This window comes from Polypterus senegalus, chromosome 3 (assembly GCF_016835505.1).
Source record: "Polypterus senegalus isolate Bchr_013 chromosome 3, ASM1683550v1, whole genome shotgun sequence".
NCBI classification, from domain to species: domain Eukaryota; kingdom Metazoa; phylum Chordata; class Cladistia; order Polypteriformes; family Polypteridae; genus Polypterus; species Polypterus senegalus.
Genome location: NC_053156.1, coordinates 101,038,482 through 101,057,624, shown reverse-complemented (window position 1 = coordinate 101,057,624; position 19,143 = coordinate 101,038,482). Strand labels below are relative to the sequence as shown.

The 19,143-nt window shown below is 41.2% G+C and overlaps 1 protein-coding gene across 3 annotated transcripts in view; it reads right to left on the bottom strand.

Annotated features, from left to right (window-relative positions):
• ccr6a (chemokine (C-C motif) receptor 6a) overlaps positions 1–19,143 on the bottom strand; it is a 71,161-nt gene that overhangs the window by 45,951 nt on the left and 6,067 nt on the right. For all 3 annotated transcript variants that reach the window (XM_039747687.1, XM_039747689.1, XM_039747688.1), the window contains exon 2: positions 4,715–4,834. The gene's annotated coding sequence lies outside the window, so the exon portion shown is untranslated. The remainder of the gene's footprint in view (positions 1–4,714; positions 4,835–19,143) is intronic.

The following is a 19,143-nucleotide window of genomic DNA, read 5'->3' as shown; positions in this document are numbered from 1 at the left end:
CAGCGTTCGCTTGGCCTGCGGTACCTATCAGCTGCCTCCAGAGACCCACAGGACAAAAAGTCCTATAGGACTCCTTCTTCAGCTTGACGGCATCCCTCACGCGGTGTCCACCAACGGGTTCGGGATTGCCGCCACGACAGGCACCGACCACCTTGCGGCCACAGCTCCGGTCAGCCGCCTCAACAATAGAGGCACGGAACATGGCCCATTGGACTCAATGTCCCCACCTCCCTCGGGGCGTGGTTGAAGTTCTGCGGAGGTGGGAGTTGAAGCTACTTCTGACAGGGGACTCTGCCAGCCGTTCCCAGCAGACCCTCACAACACGTTTGGGCCTACCAGGTCTGACCGGCATCTTCCCCCACCATCGAAGCCAACTCACCACCAGGTGGTGATCAGTTGACAGCTCCGCCCCTCTCTTCACCCGAGTGTCCAAGACATATGGCGCAAGTCCGGCGACACGACCACAAAGTCGATCATCGACCTGAGGCCTAGGGTGTCCTGGTGCCAAGTGCACATATGAACACCCTTATGCTTGAACATGGTGTTCGTTATGGACAATCCATGACGAGCACAGAAGTCCAATAACAAAACACCGCCGGGTTCAGATCGGGGCCATTCCTCCCAATCACGCCCTTCCAGGTCTCACTGTCATTGCCCACGTGAGCATTGAAGTCTCCCAGCAAAACGAGGGAATCCCAGAAGGTATGCCCTCTAGCAACCCCTCCAGAGACTCCAAAAAGGGTGGATACTCCAAACTGCTGTTCTGCGCATACGCACAAACAACAGTCAGGACCCTTCCCCCCACCCGGCGGAGGGAGGCCACCCTCTCGTCCACGGGGTAAACCCCAATGCACAGGCTCCAAGTGGGGGCAATAAGTATGCCCACACCTGCTCGGCCTCTCACGGGGCAACTCCAGAGTGGTAGAGAGTCCAGCCCCTCTCAAGGAGATTGGTTCCAGAGTCCAAGCTGTGCGTCGAGGTGAGTCCGACTATATCTAGCGGAACCTCTGACCTCGCGCACTAGCTCAGGCTCCTTCCCTTCAGAGAGGTGACATTCCACGTCCCAAGAGCCAGTTTCTGTAGCCGAGGATCAGACCGCCAAGGTCCCGCCTCGCCACCACCCAACTCACACTGCACCCAACCTCCTTGGCCCCTCCCATAGGTGGTGAGCCCATGGGGAGGAGGACCCACGTTACCTCTTGGGCTGTGCCCGCCGAGCCCCATGGGTGCAGGCCCGCCACCAGGCGCCGCCATCGAGCCCCACCTCCAGGCCTGGCTCCAGAGGACATTAATTAACAATGTAAAAACTGTGAGAGAGGTTCAGAGTGGGAACTACATACTTCTCTCTGATTCTTTTCAATTCATAATTCTATGTATTGTAATGTTTAATTGCATTATAAATATACAATGTTGTTTTATTTGTTTAAAGAAATAATCACATTTTCATTGTTAAAAGTATTTCAACAAGTTTAATCAAAAAATAATTTCTGTAATTGTGAAACTTCCGTAAGCCCAGACACTCACTTCTATTTAGATGGTGCAGGTGATAAATGATTAAAACAAACAGGTTAATTCACAGATTGCTACAAAGAATGCATTCATACTTCTCTTCCATTATAACAGAAAAGGGAACTTCTTCAGAAACTACACTTCTTTAGGGCGTGAGATGTATCCATAATAAAGTCACGCGAAGATGAAGAGAAGGTACAAACTTAACACACATTTTCCAAGTCAGGGATCAAATATAGCTTACTGGAACAATGAGACAGCAGCAGTATCCACTGTGTCACTATTCCACACAGGTTATAACGTATATACAATTTTTAAATTAATTTATATTTATGTTCTGAAAGTCTTTTCATGAAATTGAACATTATTAAATGGATGTGAGAATGAATGGATGGACTGATTTTGAAAGTACCTCATTATCACCTTATTTTTTGGAAAGTATCTTCTATGCGCATAACTACTGCTTGATCCATTGACAAAAATAAAGCTGGAGAGAATGTAATAAAACTCTAATAATCCTTCCTGTTACTTACTTCAATGCTTGCATGCACAGTGGGACATTTGCACAGCATTTTGCACAGCTGATAAGGTTCAAATTCATGTGGAGTTTGCTTGTTCTGATGGTATCTGCATGGAGTTTTTAGTGGCATTACAGTTTTCTGCCCACATTCTTAAAGACACGCTGGCTCCACTACACTGGCATGATTCAGGATGGGTGTGTGCAGATATGGACTTATTGTATGCCCTGTCCAGGGGTGGTTTCTGCCTTGTGGTTTGTGCCTTGCTGCAGAACATCTATAGGTTGTAACCTATAAGTTGTTGCCTGAAGAAGGCCCATTTACAATATTCTGTAATTTCCTTTTTATTGTAATTTTGGCTAACCTAAACTTTAAATTTAAACCTCTGGCAGTTTACTGTTTACCTTTTCACCATTTTAGGTCATCCAATGCATTTCAACTGATTAAATTTGAAGAAAAACTGAGGTGTTCTAAAGTTTTGCCCCCATAGTGTATAGAAACATGCACTGAATGTTATATTTTATTATATATTATTATTATTACTATTGTAATTATTTGCTAAAACCTGTGGACAGAAACTGTCCCAGAGGTCTGCTAGTTAGGAAGCATCTTGCATGTAAATGAACACACATGAAAGTAGAGCAGAGCGAAGTTACTCAAAATCCTTTCAGTTGTCCATAGGCCTAAAGCAAGCCCACAATATAGGCTTTGTTAAAGACCCTAATGCACCATGGCAGAATCAGCCATCTCTATACTCACATTTAAAGTGGTAGATAACCAACCACATATCTGATCTGCCATATGTTGAAAATGAACTACAAAAGCTTTTTAAACTTCAGGACCTTCAACATCTTTAAACTGAGATCTTCAAATCAAGTATGGTTCATATAGCACTGATTAACAGTAAAACCACCAAATAGCAGACAGCAGTACTTTGGGGACCATAACTTGACTTCAGGATAATTATAAAAGTTAGGTTAATAGAGGCTGACTGAACAGCCTGTGAAGAATGGTCTGCTCTATCAAAATATGTACTTTCATGCTTCACATCCCTCATTGTGTGCTAAATACAACATTTTTATTTCCTACTTGTAACACTTTATTTTTGCTTACATTTATTCTGCCCATGCCTGTATGCTGTCCTGGTCTCTCTTCAATGATTCAGCTGATTTTGAAATTATCAGCCTTCCTCCTAGTTTAGTTTTCTCATCTGCAAACAGGACCAGCTTGTCCTTTTGGCCATAAACTTATTTATTTAATTATAAATGTATAATTCACAGAAGGATGTTAACTTGTGTAGATCACCTAGCTAACATCCAAATGTGAGAGAACAGTGGACCTTGTAATCTATTGGACTTCTCTGATGAAGGCATTTGCCGTGTCAATGTGGGCTTGTGTGCACGATGTTGAAGGTCGACCAAATCGAGCTTTGTCATTTGCACTTTTTCTTCCCTCTTTAAACCTTTCTAACAATTCATAAAATTCATGCTGTAAATTTCAGCAGCTTTCACTCCCTTTGCCTAAAGAAATGTGTTTTTTTTAACAATAATGCAATCCCGTAGTCAAGTGTCCATGTTCATTTGACTTTGGCTTCAACTAGACTAGGGCTGTGCTGTGCATCTTCAAGCTGCCCATAAACCATTGTGAATGTGCTTTATTGTATGAGCTTTTGCAGTTCTATTGCGGTTACACATACTTTTCAAATTGCCATTACTTTTTGATTTCCCTTGTTTATATCTCAATAAATATATATCTATATATACATTTATAAAATCCAACGTCTGTTTGTCTGTCTGTCTGTATGTCTGTCCGCTTTTCACAAGTGAACTACTGAACGGATTTAGATCAAGTTTTTTCTATAATTTGTTTGACCATTCTGGTTGATTTTTCGACTTCTCTTATCACGTTAAGTATCATAGTTCACTTGAGGTACCGATTTATTTGCATGAATCTGAGAGACATGCAGCGGGCTGAGGAAAGGGGGGTGGGGACCTCCTCATTCATGTACCAGCCACGGGGTGTACCTTACCTCCGCTTAGCTAGCAAACAAGAGAACCACTTAAAGAAATTAGGTTGTTTGTTTTTTCTATAATTTGCTTGAACATTCTGGTTGATATTGAAACTTTTCTCATCGTGCTAGGAATCATAGTTCGCTTGCAGGAGCGTTATATTTGCACTAATCTGAGACAGAGACTATGGGCTGAGGGGAGGAGGAAACATGATGTCTGGAGTAGGGAGCCAGGTTGGGCCTTCCTCACTGTCCTGTTTCACTACTATGTGGGTGAAGCCACGGGGGATGGCTAGTATGTTATAAGAAAATGCTTGCAAATATATTTATTGTACATAACTGTACATGTACAGAAAATATGGTATGTTTCGTGTGCTTTTTTGTGTGTTTGTATTTCTTTCGTTATATGAAAGTATTAACTGCATGAGGATAAACTTGAAATTGAACACAAGACTGGAAACAAAAGTCTGAAATATTTTTCATTGCAATTCTCTGGTCCAGTTTATTTTGTGTTTCTAAGGTTACCCTAGGAGAAACTGAAGTGATTACATCCAAAATATACCAACACTGTACAGAAGGTACTGCAGTCAGAAACTGTAAGAAGGCCGTTCTGTTCTGTACCCTCAATGCCGAGTAATGGAATTAATTTCACACTGAATACTTGGAATGGATTACTTACTTGAAAACAGAAACTGAAAAGATCAAATGACTGGCAGGTTTCACGTTTGTCTCAGGATTGGTCGATTGATTTTTTTCACACAAGTGGCCCACAGACCTCCATCTCCCATCAATCCAGAATCTGTTGCATGAACACAAACACATGGAGAACACATAAAGTCAATACAATTGCATCACCCAAAACTTAGACAGGACTACTTTAATTATTATATCTCAGTATTAAAGGGTCCATATAATGAGTTCTTAAACTTCTGGGCTTGCCTTACTGAGCAGCTTTAATCCACCTTAGTGTGTACCTTTTTGATTTAATTCCAGTGATTGAGGACCTTGACATGGAACTACTATATGTACCATTAGCACACTATGTAAATAACTAGTGGCTTTGTTGGTAAAGCAAGTAGGTCATTGAAGGCAGGAACTCAAAGACTGGACCTTTATGAGAAGAGTTACTGTCTCCTAAGCAAAAGCAAACTACTTGTGTCTAAATAGTTAACACATTCTAGAGTTATAAAGAGGATATTACGTGTGGAGAGAATTCTGAAGGGAGTAGACAAGAAGAAATATCTTAGTCAATTAATAGCTGTGCATTTGAACAACCTGAAAATGAAAAACAACTTAATGTGGCCTCCTACCTAAGCAGTCTTCTTATAATTCTTTTTCTGATCCCCATCAGGACCCTGGCTGTCCCCTAGATGCAGCCCAACACATCCCACAATCTGCCACCTCTTTTGGTACCAGCGGACCCGAACTACCACCATGTGCAGCCCTTGCAGTCCTCGGAGCTGCCACCTCCATCGGTACCCACAATTCCCCAGGATGTCTTGCCCTCACTTGAATGCCACTGCATGGGCACCCCCCAAACTTCCATCTGCTCCAGTAGCCTTTCGCACTGTCTCATCAGTTCTGCCTTTCCAGCCAATGAAGCACAGTCCGGTGCTGCACCAACTCCTCCTCATTTGTCTACCTTCTGTCCCGAACCAGTTTCAGTTTTCTTCTCTCTTTAGCTTTTCCTCCCTTTCTTTTCATCGTTTGACCTTCCTCACACCAACACTGCTCCCTTTTCATACACATACAGCCTGCCCATACTTCATTTCCATGCTGCTTCCATGCCGGCAAACAATAATCATCTCTGTTGTCGACATGTGTGCACCCCGCATCCAACCTCAGCAACTGTGGATTGTACTGTCACCACAATTATTGAATAATTGAAATCAATTTACACCCCCCTTTGCCTCACAACAGGAAGACAGGAGTTTTATCATGTTCTGTCCAAGTTCTTTTGAAGAACCACAAAGATAGGGCAAGGCTAAGGTTTGAAAACATTGTGTTCGACCACATAATGCAGAGCAAGTGAAAGATATATCAAATTTAAAGTATGTCCTTGAGAAGAAATCTAGCATAGCTGTGAGCTCTTCATTCACAGAAAACACTGGAACCCAAGTATAACTGTTCACATACTGTTTGTCAGAAGTGGTCTTCATGGAAGAGGTGCAACCAAAAATCCATTCATCCAAAGTGAAAACAAAGCCAAGGGACTTGCCTGCACACAAAAACACAAGGGCCAATGGCAGCAAGTGTTATGGACTCATAAGTTAAAACAGGATATTTTTGGATCAAACAGCCGGCCGTTTGCCCATTGAAAAGGGCCGGAGAGCATTACATGAATGAACGTCTGCAGCCAATAGTGAAGCACAGTGGATGTTCAAAAGCAGGTTTAGTCCTGCATTTCTTCAAATGGACTAGGTGATCTGGTCAGAATTGATGAACTCCTCAAAGCTGAGGAATGCAAGCAGATTCTCACCCATAATGCAATAGCTTTAGGGATGTGTCTGCTTGGCCCCAGCTTCATTATGCAGCAGGGCAATAAGCCCAACACACTGCCAAGAACACAAGGAGCTCAGAAACAGCTGCTGCGGCCTCCACCCAGACCTGATCTCAACAGGGATAACTAGGAGAGTCAGCAGCAGGTGAGGCACCCAAAGTCTGTAGAAGAGCTGGGGCAAGTTCTCCAGGGTGCGTGAAAAAGACTATTAGCTGATTTTCTTATAAAACATCATGACAGTCACTTAAAAGAATTGATGCACTTTTAAAGGCAAAGGGTGGTCTTCACAAATATTAGTTTATTTATTTTTATTTATTATTTTTAGTTTCTGTGGAATAAATGGATATTTAGAAACTTTACATTTTATCAATTTTGAAAGTATCATTACTCTATTGTATCTTTCTACATGAGCCTAAGACTTGAGGACAGTACTGTTTGTCCACATGGATTAAAGATGTAAAGACAATTACTGATAAATCTTTGCTTAAATTATTTAATCATGGACTATTTTTTTTTGTTGAATAAGGATATTGCATTGTTGATGGCCACTGAAAGACTAACCAGGCAATACAGAGTTAAGGGACAGAGCATTTGGCAGTTACTTTGTTTTAAATTACAAAACTGTTTGCAACAGCTCAGAAGCTATTATGATGAAAAAAAACAAATGCTCATCTAACTTCCTGTTAACCTGAATAAACAGTTTATACCAGGTGATAAATGAACAGTTACAAAAATGTAACCTAAAAGTGATATACTGTGAAGTCAGGCTGCACCATTGTTCTTTATCTGAAGAGCATCTTTTTGTTTAGGTGTGTTTTTTGAATTGTGGTCATTTGTGCCGTGGGAACAACAGAGCCGAGTGACATTTCAGGCCTCTCCTTGTAACCCTTCCATTAATTCATAGCCTCACTGGGGAAAGAGTTTCTTTTGAACTTGTACTCTGTTATCTCTGGTGCAGCGGTGCCCTTGGGGTCTTTTCTGGGGCTTTAGCCCCTGATCTCAGGTGTGTAGCCTCCATCTTTGAGAGTCCTACCCCACTTGTCTGATGCACATTGCACATTTGCAGATAGTCCCTGATGCTCCATTTACTGTTCTTAAAATGACTGTCAACAGCACAAAAACTCCATAGGGACAAACCCTCGCCCTGAAGATGTGACGCACCTGGTCTGGTGGGGAGGTTGTGTAGTGAAAATAAGAAGTAAAGTCTAGAAGTGTGTCAACCTAAAGATGACTGTCTGAACTCCCATGAAATGCACAATTTATCATTTGCAGAACAGAGCTGTACTCAAGATGGCAGGGTAATCCAAACTGGCACCTCACACGGGGCTGTCTCCTGTAACCCTGCACTAGCAAAGTCACTTCAGAGAAGTGTTGGATGGATGTTCTGTACTCAAAGACAGAGCTTTTATAGCCCATTGAGTGGTTCAGTTGGTAATTTAGTTCATCTGTTGGTTCGCTATGTTTTGCTTCCTTTCTAATTTTTGATCCAGCACTATAATCAACCCATAAAATAAAAGTACATTCAAAATTATTTCTAAAAAGTGTGCTTCACCTCTTGACACACTTATCGGGCAAGTACATGAATAGGCACATATTGAAATTCAGAAATAGAAACTATGAAGATGTCGTGGAAGCTGTTGGTGCCCAGCTCACAAACGTTTGCCAGAAGCTACATGATCAACAAGATAGCACAGTGCTGGACTTGCACCCACCATAAACTTCCACAACAGTTAGAAAGCTACATTGGCAATAGCAGGAAATGTTCAGCATATGTCAGCATAATAACACAGGGCATGCAAACAATCAGCATGCACTTTACTGTAGGTGTACTGCACCACCTAGAAACAGACTGAAACATGAAACATGAAAGACAGAGAGAGAAAGAGAAGCCGGGTATTATCATGTACCCCAGGACAGCTCAGCAGTTGGAAGTGGTGCCTGGATGACTTATTAGAGACATGCTGAGGCATACGAGGAAAGACAAGAACATCTCTTGGTATCGGTTCTCATGGAGCAGGTAATAAGCAAAATGTGTTGGAGATGCAGAATCCTCAGGGTTGCAGGTGCAACAGTAGTGCGTGTGTGGTGTCCCTGAAGCAAAGGTGGGGATACTTCTGACCTGGACGCTTAGCTAAATGGGATAGGGTTTAAAGTCATCTTAGTGGCTGGGGTTTATGGAGTGCAGAGGAGAAATGGTGAATAATCAACTAGTGAAAGAATAATGCCGTATTTTTTCTCTTTTGCTTCCATGGTTTATATCTGGATGTGGAGGGTTGCCACATGGGCCCACTCTGATTACAATTACATAATTCTACCTATATGATAGTGAAGTCAGGAGAATGCAAGGCACTACAGCTTGTATTAAAATAAAGACATACTAAAAATTAAATCTCATTCCATCCTGTGTGGGTACCCACCATGTGCCCAGTGTTGCCAGAATAAGCTCTGGTCAATGGCAATTGGAAAAGCCCAAAGATGGATGGACAGTTGACTCAAAAATCTATAAATAATACTCTAACACACACTGAAATGATAACTCTACTTATTAATTTTCAAAGAACAGGTTGTAAAAAAAACCATGAAAAACTAACTAGTGCAAGACACCAGGGCAGCATGCTGGCTTCATTGACTCATTTCTGACTTCTCACTTTTCTTGCGTGTCAGTTCAATTATGTTTTCTAGGACAGGCAGCATTGTGATTTCTTTGTGGTTCCGCTTTTGATTGTTTTCAATACAAAAAAAATCTGCTTCAACAATAACGGTGGTATAGAAAATATTTTTAATTCTTAAAAGAGTAAAAATATATTTTTACTTCTTAAGATGGATTGACTAAGTTGATGCCCGGCTTATTGATTACTGAACAATAATTCAAGAGATTTGCTTAGATCACATTACCCATCACGTACTACTAATAGTATAACTGTGCACTTTTAGTTTTCTCATTTAGCAGACGTTCAGAGTGAGGCAGTGGCTGAGTACACAATCAGATATTTTCACATGTTAAGAATGTGTTTTTAAGCAGAACCATTACCCTAGAGCGACATGTACACTCTCATGAACTAGACTTCCCAAAGCACATATAACCCAATAAGTTCCAAAAGCACTTGCAAAAAATGCCCATTACAGGGGAATATCACTGTCAAACCCTGACTCAATATAAAATAAAAGATGTATTCTTAACACAGTGCTCTGTAACAAAAAGAAGCTCTTTGGAACAAAAGGAATTACCTGAAGCACAGGCATATCCAAGTTGAACAAAGTCCCAAAACAAAACCCAAGTCAAGGTCAAAAAACAGAGCAAACAGGCTGAATATCCAATAATTCACAATAAACACAGAAAAGGGCACAAGAACTTACCACCACCAGAGCTCATTCACAGATCCTCTTTAACATGCTCCCATTAGGTGAGATTATTCATCGGTATGGTTGAAGCTTCTACTGCTATGCCGATGACACACAACTTTATGTAAGTGCTGATGCAACTGCAACATCTTCACCTGTAGCACTGACTGACTGCATTCGGGAAATCAATTATTAGTTGGTACCAAGTCTGTCCTCTCTACCCTTCGTGGGCTAAAAATTAACGTTGATGGGATCCTGGTTGAACCCTCACCATCAGTCCATAATTTGGGTGTCCTCTTTGATCAGCTTCTTACTTTTCAACCACACATTATCTCAATAGTACAGCCATCTTATTTTTATCTCCGTAGCATTGCTCATCTGCATCATCTGTAAAAGATACTAAAACACTCATTCATTCTTTCATCACTACCCATCTGGACTAATGCAATGCAGTGTTTTATGGCCTCCCAACTAAATATATCAATAGATTACAGTATGTTCAGAATTCTGCTGCTTGTTTACTTACACACACTAAAAAAAATCTGCTCACATCATTCCTGTCCTCTATGATTTAGATTGGTTACCAGTTTCTTCAAGAATCAAATATAAAATTATTATTCTCACCTTTAAAGCTCTTCATGGGTTAGCCCCTCATTATCTGTCTGAGCTGCTGCTTCCTTATACTCCTGCCCCTGCATTAAGATCATCAGACGCTAACTTACTCACTGTACGCAAATACAGGTTAGTAATTATGGGTGGTAGAGCTTTCAGAGTGATAGCCCATAAAATTTGGAATTCTCTTCCTCTCAGCCTTCTCATGGAAAAATCTATTATTCATTTCAAACTCCTGTTATAACATATCTCTTCAATGAGTATTATTCAATTTCTTGCATGTAATGTCTACTGGGGACTCTGAGGAGGGCTCTCCCATCTCTGGGACTGAAGTCACCAAGGTAGTCAAAAAACTCCTTGGTGGCAGGGCCCCGGGGGTGGATGAGATACGCCCGGAGTTCCTTAAGGCTCTGGATGTTGTAAGACTGTCTTGGTTGACACATCTCTGCAACATCGCATAGACATCGGGGACAGTGCCTCTATTGGCAGACGGGGTGGTGGTCCCCTCTTTAAAAAGGGGGACCAGAGGGTGTGTTCCAACTATAGAGGGATCACACTCCTCAGCCTCCCTGGAAAAGTCTATTCGGGGTTCTGGAGAGGAGGGTCCGTCGGATAGTCGAAAATCGGATTCAGGAGGAACAGTGTGGTTTTCGTCCTGGTCGCGGAACAGTGGACCAGCTCTTCACCCTTAGCAGAGTCCTGGAGGGTGCATGGGAGTTTGCCCGACCGGTCTACATGTGTTTTGTGGACTTGGAAAAGGCATTCGACCGTGTCCCTCGGAGAATCCTGTGGGGGGTGCTCCGGGAATATGGGGTACCGGACCCCCTGATAAGAGCTGTTCGGTCTCTGTACAACCGGTGTCAGAGCTTGGTCCGCATTGCCGGCAGTAAGTCGAGTCCATTTCCAGTGACAGTTGGACTCCGCCAGGGCTGCCCTTTGTCACCGATTCTGTTCATAACTTTTATGGACAGAATTTCTAGGCGCAGCCAGGGTGTTGAAGGGGTCCGGTTTGGTGGACTCAGGATTGGGTCAATGCTTTTTGCAGACGATGTTGTCCTGTTTGCTTCATCAGGCCGTGATCTTCAGCTCTCTGGATCGGTTCGCAGCTGAGTGTGAAGCGGCTGGGATGAGAATCAGCACCTCCAAATCCGAGAGCCTGGTCCTCAGCCGGAAAAGGGTGGAGTGCCCTCTCAGGGTTGGGGGAGAGATCCTGCCCCAAGTGGAGGAGTTCAAGTATCTCGGGTCTTGTTCACGAGTGAGGGAAGAATGGAGCGTGAGATCGACAGGCGGATCGGTGCGGCATCCGCAGTGATGCGGGCTCTGCATCGGTCTGTCGTGGTGAAAAAGGAGCTGAGCCGTAAGGCAAAGCTCTCAATTTACCAGTCGATCTACGCTCCTACCCTCACCTATGGTCATGAGCTATGTGTAGTGACCGAAAGAACGAGATCGCGAATACAAGCGGCTGAAATGAGTTTCCTCCGCAGGGTGTCTGGGCTTTCCCTTAAAGATAGGGTGAGAAGCTCAGTCATCCGGGAGGGGCTCAGAGTAGAGCCGCTGTTCCTCCGCATCGAGAGGAGTCAGATGAGGTGGCTCGGGCATCTGATCAGGATGCCTCCTGGACGCCTCCCTGGTGAGGTGTTCCAGGCACGTCCAACCGGGAGGAGGCCCCGGGAAGACCCAGGACACGCTGGAGGGACTATGTCTCCCGGCTGGCCTAGGAACGCCTTGGGATTCTCCCGGAAGAGCTGGAAGAAGTGGCCGGGGAGAGGGAAGTCTGGGCCTCTCTGCTTAAGCTGCTACCCCTGCGACCCGACCTCGGATAAGCGGAGGAGGATGGATGGATGGTAATGTCTACTGTCTTGTTAATGTGTTTATTGAATTGTAAATTGTCCTTGAGTGTATGAAAGGCGTTACATAAAAAAAGTATTATTATTATTATTACAAAGAACTGCCAGGAACTATGCTAGACCCTCCAGATTTATAGAGCAGAGGGCAGTTCCTGGTATTGATTGGCAGGTGGCCTTGCCTTTTGGAGGGACCACTCACAAAAGTGTTATCTTTTAAAAACACTTAATAAGCATTTTTGCACTGAAGACACGAGTTGGTTAAGTTTAACAGGTGGAATTTTCTCCATTCATCCTTCATTATGCATGTCTTCATCTGTTCAGTTGTACGGGGCCTTCATATTATGCCACACATTTTCAGTCAAAGACAGTTTAGGACTGCAGGCAAGCCAGTCTAGTACCCACACTGTCTGCTAATGCAGCCATACACTGCAATCTGCACTAAATGTGGTTTGACGCTGGAAAATGCAGGGATGTACCTGGAAAGCATGGCATCTATATATTTACTGTATATGTTGGACCAAAATTTGTACCTATCTTTCTGCATTAATGGTGCCATCCCAGATAAGCAACTTATCCATGCTAAGGCACTGCCACATCCCCATACAATGTCAGATGTTGCCTTTTGGACCTCAAGTTAGTAACAGCTTGGATGGCCCTTTTCCTCTTTGCAAACTATTTTGGAAAGTAGAAAACCACAAAACACAATTTCACTGTGCCACTTTCCCAATCTCCAATAACACAGGTTTAGATACAGATACATAAAACATAAAGAATAGAACATTAAAACAATCTTGATGAGAACAGGCATTTCAGTCCAATGAAGCTCACCAGTCATATCCAATTAATTATTCTAAATTAACATTAAGTCGAGTTTTGAAAGTCCCTAAAGTCTTACTGTCTACCACACTATTTGGTAGCTTATTTCTAGTGGCTGTGGTTTTTCTGTGTAAAGAAAAACTTCTTAATGTTTGTGTGAAATTTACCTTTAACAAGTTTCCAATTGTGACCCCATGTTCTTGATGAACATATTTTAAAATAACAGTCTCAATCCACTGTATTAATTCCCTTCAGATTTGTAAATACTTCAATCATGCCACCTCTTCATCTCCTTTTGATTAAACTATTACTTCATAATTCATCCTAAATAGCCCTGGAATCAGCCTAGTCGCTCTTCTCTGGACCTTTTCTAGTGCTGATATGTCCCTTTGTAGCCTGGAGACCAAAACTACACACAGTACTCCAGATGAGGCCTCACCACTACATTATGAAGGTTAACCATAACCTCCTTGGACTTGTACTCCACACATCAGGGTGCTACATAACCTAACATTCTGTTAGCCTTCTTAATGGCTTCTGAATACTGTCGGGAAGTCGATAGTGTTGAGGCCATGTCTCCATGTCTCCTAAATCCTTCTCATAAGATGAACTCTTGACTTTCAGACCTCCCGTTGTGTATTCAAATCTAATGTTTTTACTTGCTAAATGTAATACTTTACATTTACTTACATTAAGTAACATCTTGTACAAATCAACCTAAGCCTCTGCTCTCCAAATCCCTCTGAAACGATTCAGTGGATTCCAGATTATCTGCCACTCCACCAATCTTGCAATTTAACCAGCTTGTTACTTATATTCCCATCTAAAGCTTTTATATACATTACAAATAGCAGTGGCCCTAGCATCAACCCCGGTGGGACACCACACTAAATGTCAGCCAATTCTGATGAGGTTCCTTGCACCATCGCTCAATTTTGTCAATTTTGCACCCATCTAAAAACATCACCCTGAACTCACACTTCTTTAACTTTGATGCGCAATCTCTGTTGTGGCACCTTATCAAATACTTTCTGAAAGTCAAGATAAATAATATCATTAGCTCCACTTTGACCATATCCTTTTGTTGTTCCTTATAAAATTCCAGCATGTTGGTAAAATATGACCTTCCTTTTCTGAACCTAATCATCTGTTTTCAGACATTCTTTATATATTGATAAATACTCCCTAGTAGCCTCTGTTACCCCTTATCACTTGAGCCTAGATTTGTTATTTAAGTCCCAGGCACCATTATTAGCGTTCAGCCTGTCTGCCCACATTTTGAAAGATTACAGCTCCTCTTGCTAGATGCATGCAGGGCTCCTTATTGGCTTCCTCCGCTTCATCCTCCTCCTCATCTGTCTTTCTGTCTCTAGCGGGTCAGGGGTTTGATACTGAGGTTTACAGAGCAGCTTTTCAAATGACAGTGATGGTATTTTTTTCTCTATTCATTTTGTGACATTTCCATTTCCATCACTGTCATGCTTTCCAAGAGATGCTGCGCTATGTTACAAAGATAAAGCTGATTTCCAAATCATCAATGATGGTGTGCATTATGTACAAATGGGTGAAAGGTAATGATAATGATCTCACATATGCAATATTGATGTACTCGTGCGCTTGGTTTTCTAATTTTGCAGCCAATCAGTAAAAAGCACTTCCAGATAAAAACTATGGTCTGTCACTGAAGCTTACTATGTATGTATTTTGTTTCTTATTTCAATATTCGGAGCAAATATAAAAAGTATATCATGCTCATCATGACTTGTCTCATTTTTCCACTCAATATACTCTCACATTAGCTTTAGAAGGCAGTGAGTTGGTAACTCCTTGATGTACCATACTGTGTGCCAGTCACTTTATGCCATGGGGCTTCAGCCCAATTCAATGCACTTGACTCACGGTGACTCCCTTCACAATGAAATGCCACAAGCGGTTTCACTCTTTAAGGCACAGATGTAATCGCAGAGGTGTACAGATAATGAACACATAGTGATACAGACATTTACCCACAGCAGAAACCATAACTGGCGTTTCCTCTTTCAGGCATCACATATTATTTTGTGTATTATATTTGTAATTAATATAGACTACTTTGCAGAGATCTTTTTCTATTGATCAATGTAAAAAAGCCAAAAGAAGTCCACTAAGGTTGAATGTTGTATAATAAAAGTGTGATAACTTCCAAAAGGGTGAATCATTTTTATAGGCACTGCATTAGGGAGTCGAGTTCCTTTTCACACATTTATTACAAAAAATCTTCTCTATCATTTTGCTTAATAAACCTGATTTTTTTTTTCTTCTGCCATATGACAAATGAGATCAAATCAATCATTTCAACACATACAAATGGCTACTGACATGACAGAATAAACCTAAATAATGTCTAAATCCAACTCTACAACAGAAGAATGAGATGGTTCAAAATCTGTTAATCTGTACTTTAAAAAAGATGGGAAATGAAATGCACAGAGAATTAGTATGATGATGAGATAGCTCTTCTGACTCCTTCCCTTTTTTTACTTTAACCTCATTGAGCATTAAAAGGTTATGATGAATTTAAATACGATTGAGTTTATGAACAATACTTCCTATCCCAGAAACTGACCTTTACTGTTAGGTTAAAGTAAGAACAAACTAAAAAGCTCAAATGAAACTGTCTCACCATTTGACTATCATCATGATGATCTCTGCTGTGACTTAAAATATTCACACTTTATAAGTTATAAGCCAGCTTGCTTCTTCTAAACAGAATGCTGTAGGACTGAAGCTTGGAAAACAATTCATCCATCCAGACATTAACAAATCAACATTATTGATTTCAGAGTCTTTTCCAGCAGTTCTAGATGGTTTACCAGCCTAGAGAAACCATAAGCCATAAAGAGGTGTGTGCTGGTCAGCCATGCAAGTAAGAATTTCACTGCATTCTGTCTACATGACAGCAAATTTATACCTAAAGTTGAACTATAACGTGTATGCTGTGGTGTTCATTATTCCTTTCTTTGTCTAATCGTGGGTCCCAGAGGCCAGAGCCTATTGCAGTAGCATCTCCTGTAGCAAGTCCTTTGTTGGTTAGCTTGGAAAATTTGCTGCACATTATATTGAAACAATTAGTTTTTTATTTTAATAGTTTTAATATCTAGTGATTTTTGTTTTTAACCATCATCATCCTTTTATATAATACACTACCGTGGCTGTCTGTTTGTCTGTCAGGATTTTAAATCACCTGTAGCTCACAAACCGTTTGAACTATTGATCTGAAATTTGGTACACATATACTATGTGACGTCTACTATACGCTTTCGACGTGATGATTGACCTCCAAGATTATTCCTCTTTTTATTTTTGTTTTATTTTATTGTAGAATCAACTCTTGGCAGCGGCCGTGCGGTGCATGCGTACGGGCGCCGTTCTCATCCCTACCACCTTCGCCGTTACTTCCCCTACCTCTTTATATCTTTGAAGATTGATGACTTAAGTGCCAGCTTTAGTGAAAAATTAAAGGAAACATACTAAGTAATTGCAACACCAACACCGATTCAATCAGTTTTAACGTGAAAAGATGCCGACAAAAGAAGAGAAGAAGTGGGCTGCTAGGGAGGAGAAAAGAAGAGCTGCTCATGAAGAAGCAAGCACATCAACCTCTGAGCAAACAAAATGCTAAACAGAGACAGAGACAGAGAAAGAGGATGAAAACTATGAATGCTCAAGTCAAGTATATTCGCACCATTACTGGTAATACTCATAATGTGTGTTATTTAGTGATGCATTGTACATAGGTAATTTAAAAGACAAAATTATAAAAGAAATTTAAAATAAATAGATAATCATAGTGGAAACAAAATGATTACAAATAATAAAGTCATCACAAAAAAGATGGACTAAAATGATAAGGCTGTTAGTTTGCTTTGAAGGAGCAAAGATATGGGACTGATGAACTTGAAGAGAAGCAAATGTTCGGCCACCCTGGGACTTGTGTTTCGTGTGGGGAATAACAAGCAATTCTTCTTTAACAGTCTTCAGAACATGAAATGGAGCTTAATAATGAAGCATATCGTAAAGAACAGAGTAACAAATGTGATGATGGAGTCTGTACATAAGCATACAAATTTTAAAGATCATTCATACAGTCATCTGTTCAGGCCATTTTCAATACTCCAAGAAGCACAGAATTACAGTATCAGTAGATCTGTTTGCATACGCCCAAATTCCTGATTTCAGAAGATGGGGAGATGATGTAAACGTTAAAATCAATGCTGAGATTCCCCACAGATTTGAGTTGTACTTTAGTGATCTGAGAGTAGTAATTCAGTCTTGTCTTTGTTAAGTTTTAGAGAGTTGAAGTGGTGATGCTAGTGGAAGGTCATAAGAGGGCTTGGTGTGCACATAGTTTTGGGTCTTAGAAGTGCTGAAATAAAAACTCATATTGACTTTGCCCAGAGTGAGAGGCAAATAATAAATAAGAGTGGGTCGTGTACTTAGCCTTGTGGAACACCTTAGGTAATAGGGATAGGTGTGGACTTATGGCTACCAACACACAAAAATTGGCAGATAAATTGAGCTAAAACTGTGCCAAAGTTACATCTGACTCAAGGAACTGAAGGTGAACAGCTGAATCGAAAACAGCTGAAAAACCCAGTAGTATAAAAACAGAACAATTGCTATAATCATCATCTACAAGAGGATCGTTCACAATTTTCACTGGGACAAAGCCTTGAAATCTGACTAGAAGGGTTTAAACCTGATCTTCTCAATGTATGATGCTAACTGTGAAGAAACACTTCAGAATTGGATACACTGAAAAAAGGTCAGTGATTAGCTACGTTATATTGGTCAACACATTACTTTCTTAACAGTTGCCACGTTACAGTCACTTGCCATTCATGAACACATTAGTAATGTGTGTACGTGAGAACGCAAGACAGGCGTGTAAACTTCAAATAACATAGTAGGCATGGGGTCTAGTGAGCAGGTGGAGAAGTAAAGGGACCAGCTCACGAACGAAGACAGCGTCAGCTGGAGAGAAGGCCTGTGCACAATCCCTAAATCTTACTGATGAAGAACTTGTACTTGAGGTTTTAGTTGCTCCAAGGTGATGAGACATGCAGAGAGACTGAAATTTAGGTTGGAAATAGATATTTTGTCTGTGGAATCATTTTGACGCTTCAGGCTTTTGCTGAATCCCATTTACAAGCTGAAGCTGCAGAACTTTGGTAATTTCGGGTAAACGTAGCTGCATTTTTTTTTCAGAAAACTTTATGCTTATCCCACTTCTATGTTTATCCCAAACGTCAGGTGAAGGTGAAATCAGTGAGAAATTGGACAGCTACACAAGTTTATCCATGGTGGAAAATAAAGCTCTTGGATTTGCCTTACCATTGTGTAGAACAATGGCGATATATATTGCTTTACTTGCAGAAATTGATTGTCTATATGAGTTGATATGCTCCTTATAAGATATTTCATGCAAAAATACAATGAGCAGTGTCTTACTCCTGTGTGCTAAACTCTCGGAAACATTCATAAAACAGTATGATTAGCTAAATGGCAACTGAGACTTTCATGCAGAAGAAAAAGTATAAATTGACATAAAACTTTTGACTGGAATAAGGGATAAGCAGTTCTTCCAAAAGTTACAAATACCCAGTGGCCATACCTTTCAAGCCATCTTTGATGCAGCAAAGCACACAGAGGTAGTGGTAAAGCTGCACCCGAGTAGCTGAAAAGCACTCAAATGAGCAGAGAGAGAAAGAATGAGAGCTGAGAATATCACCACTACATAGCACCACAAAGCCGATAAGATCTAATGATATACGTGATGGGTGCATTTATAGTGTGCCATGCCGAACTGAAGTGGAGGATGTGCAAGAAAACAGAGCAGAGTGTAACTGCCACTTTCCACAAAACACTTAATAGGACAGACAGGGTTTTTGTCTCGTCAATAAAGCAGATATGGGTTTATAGTTAGTTCAGATAATGAGCTAATGTAGTCAG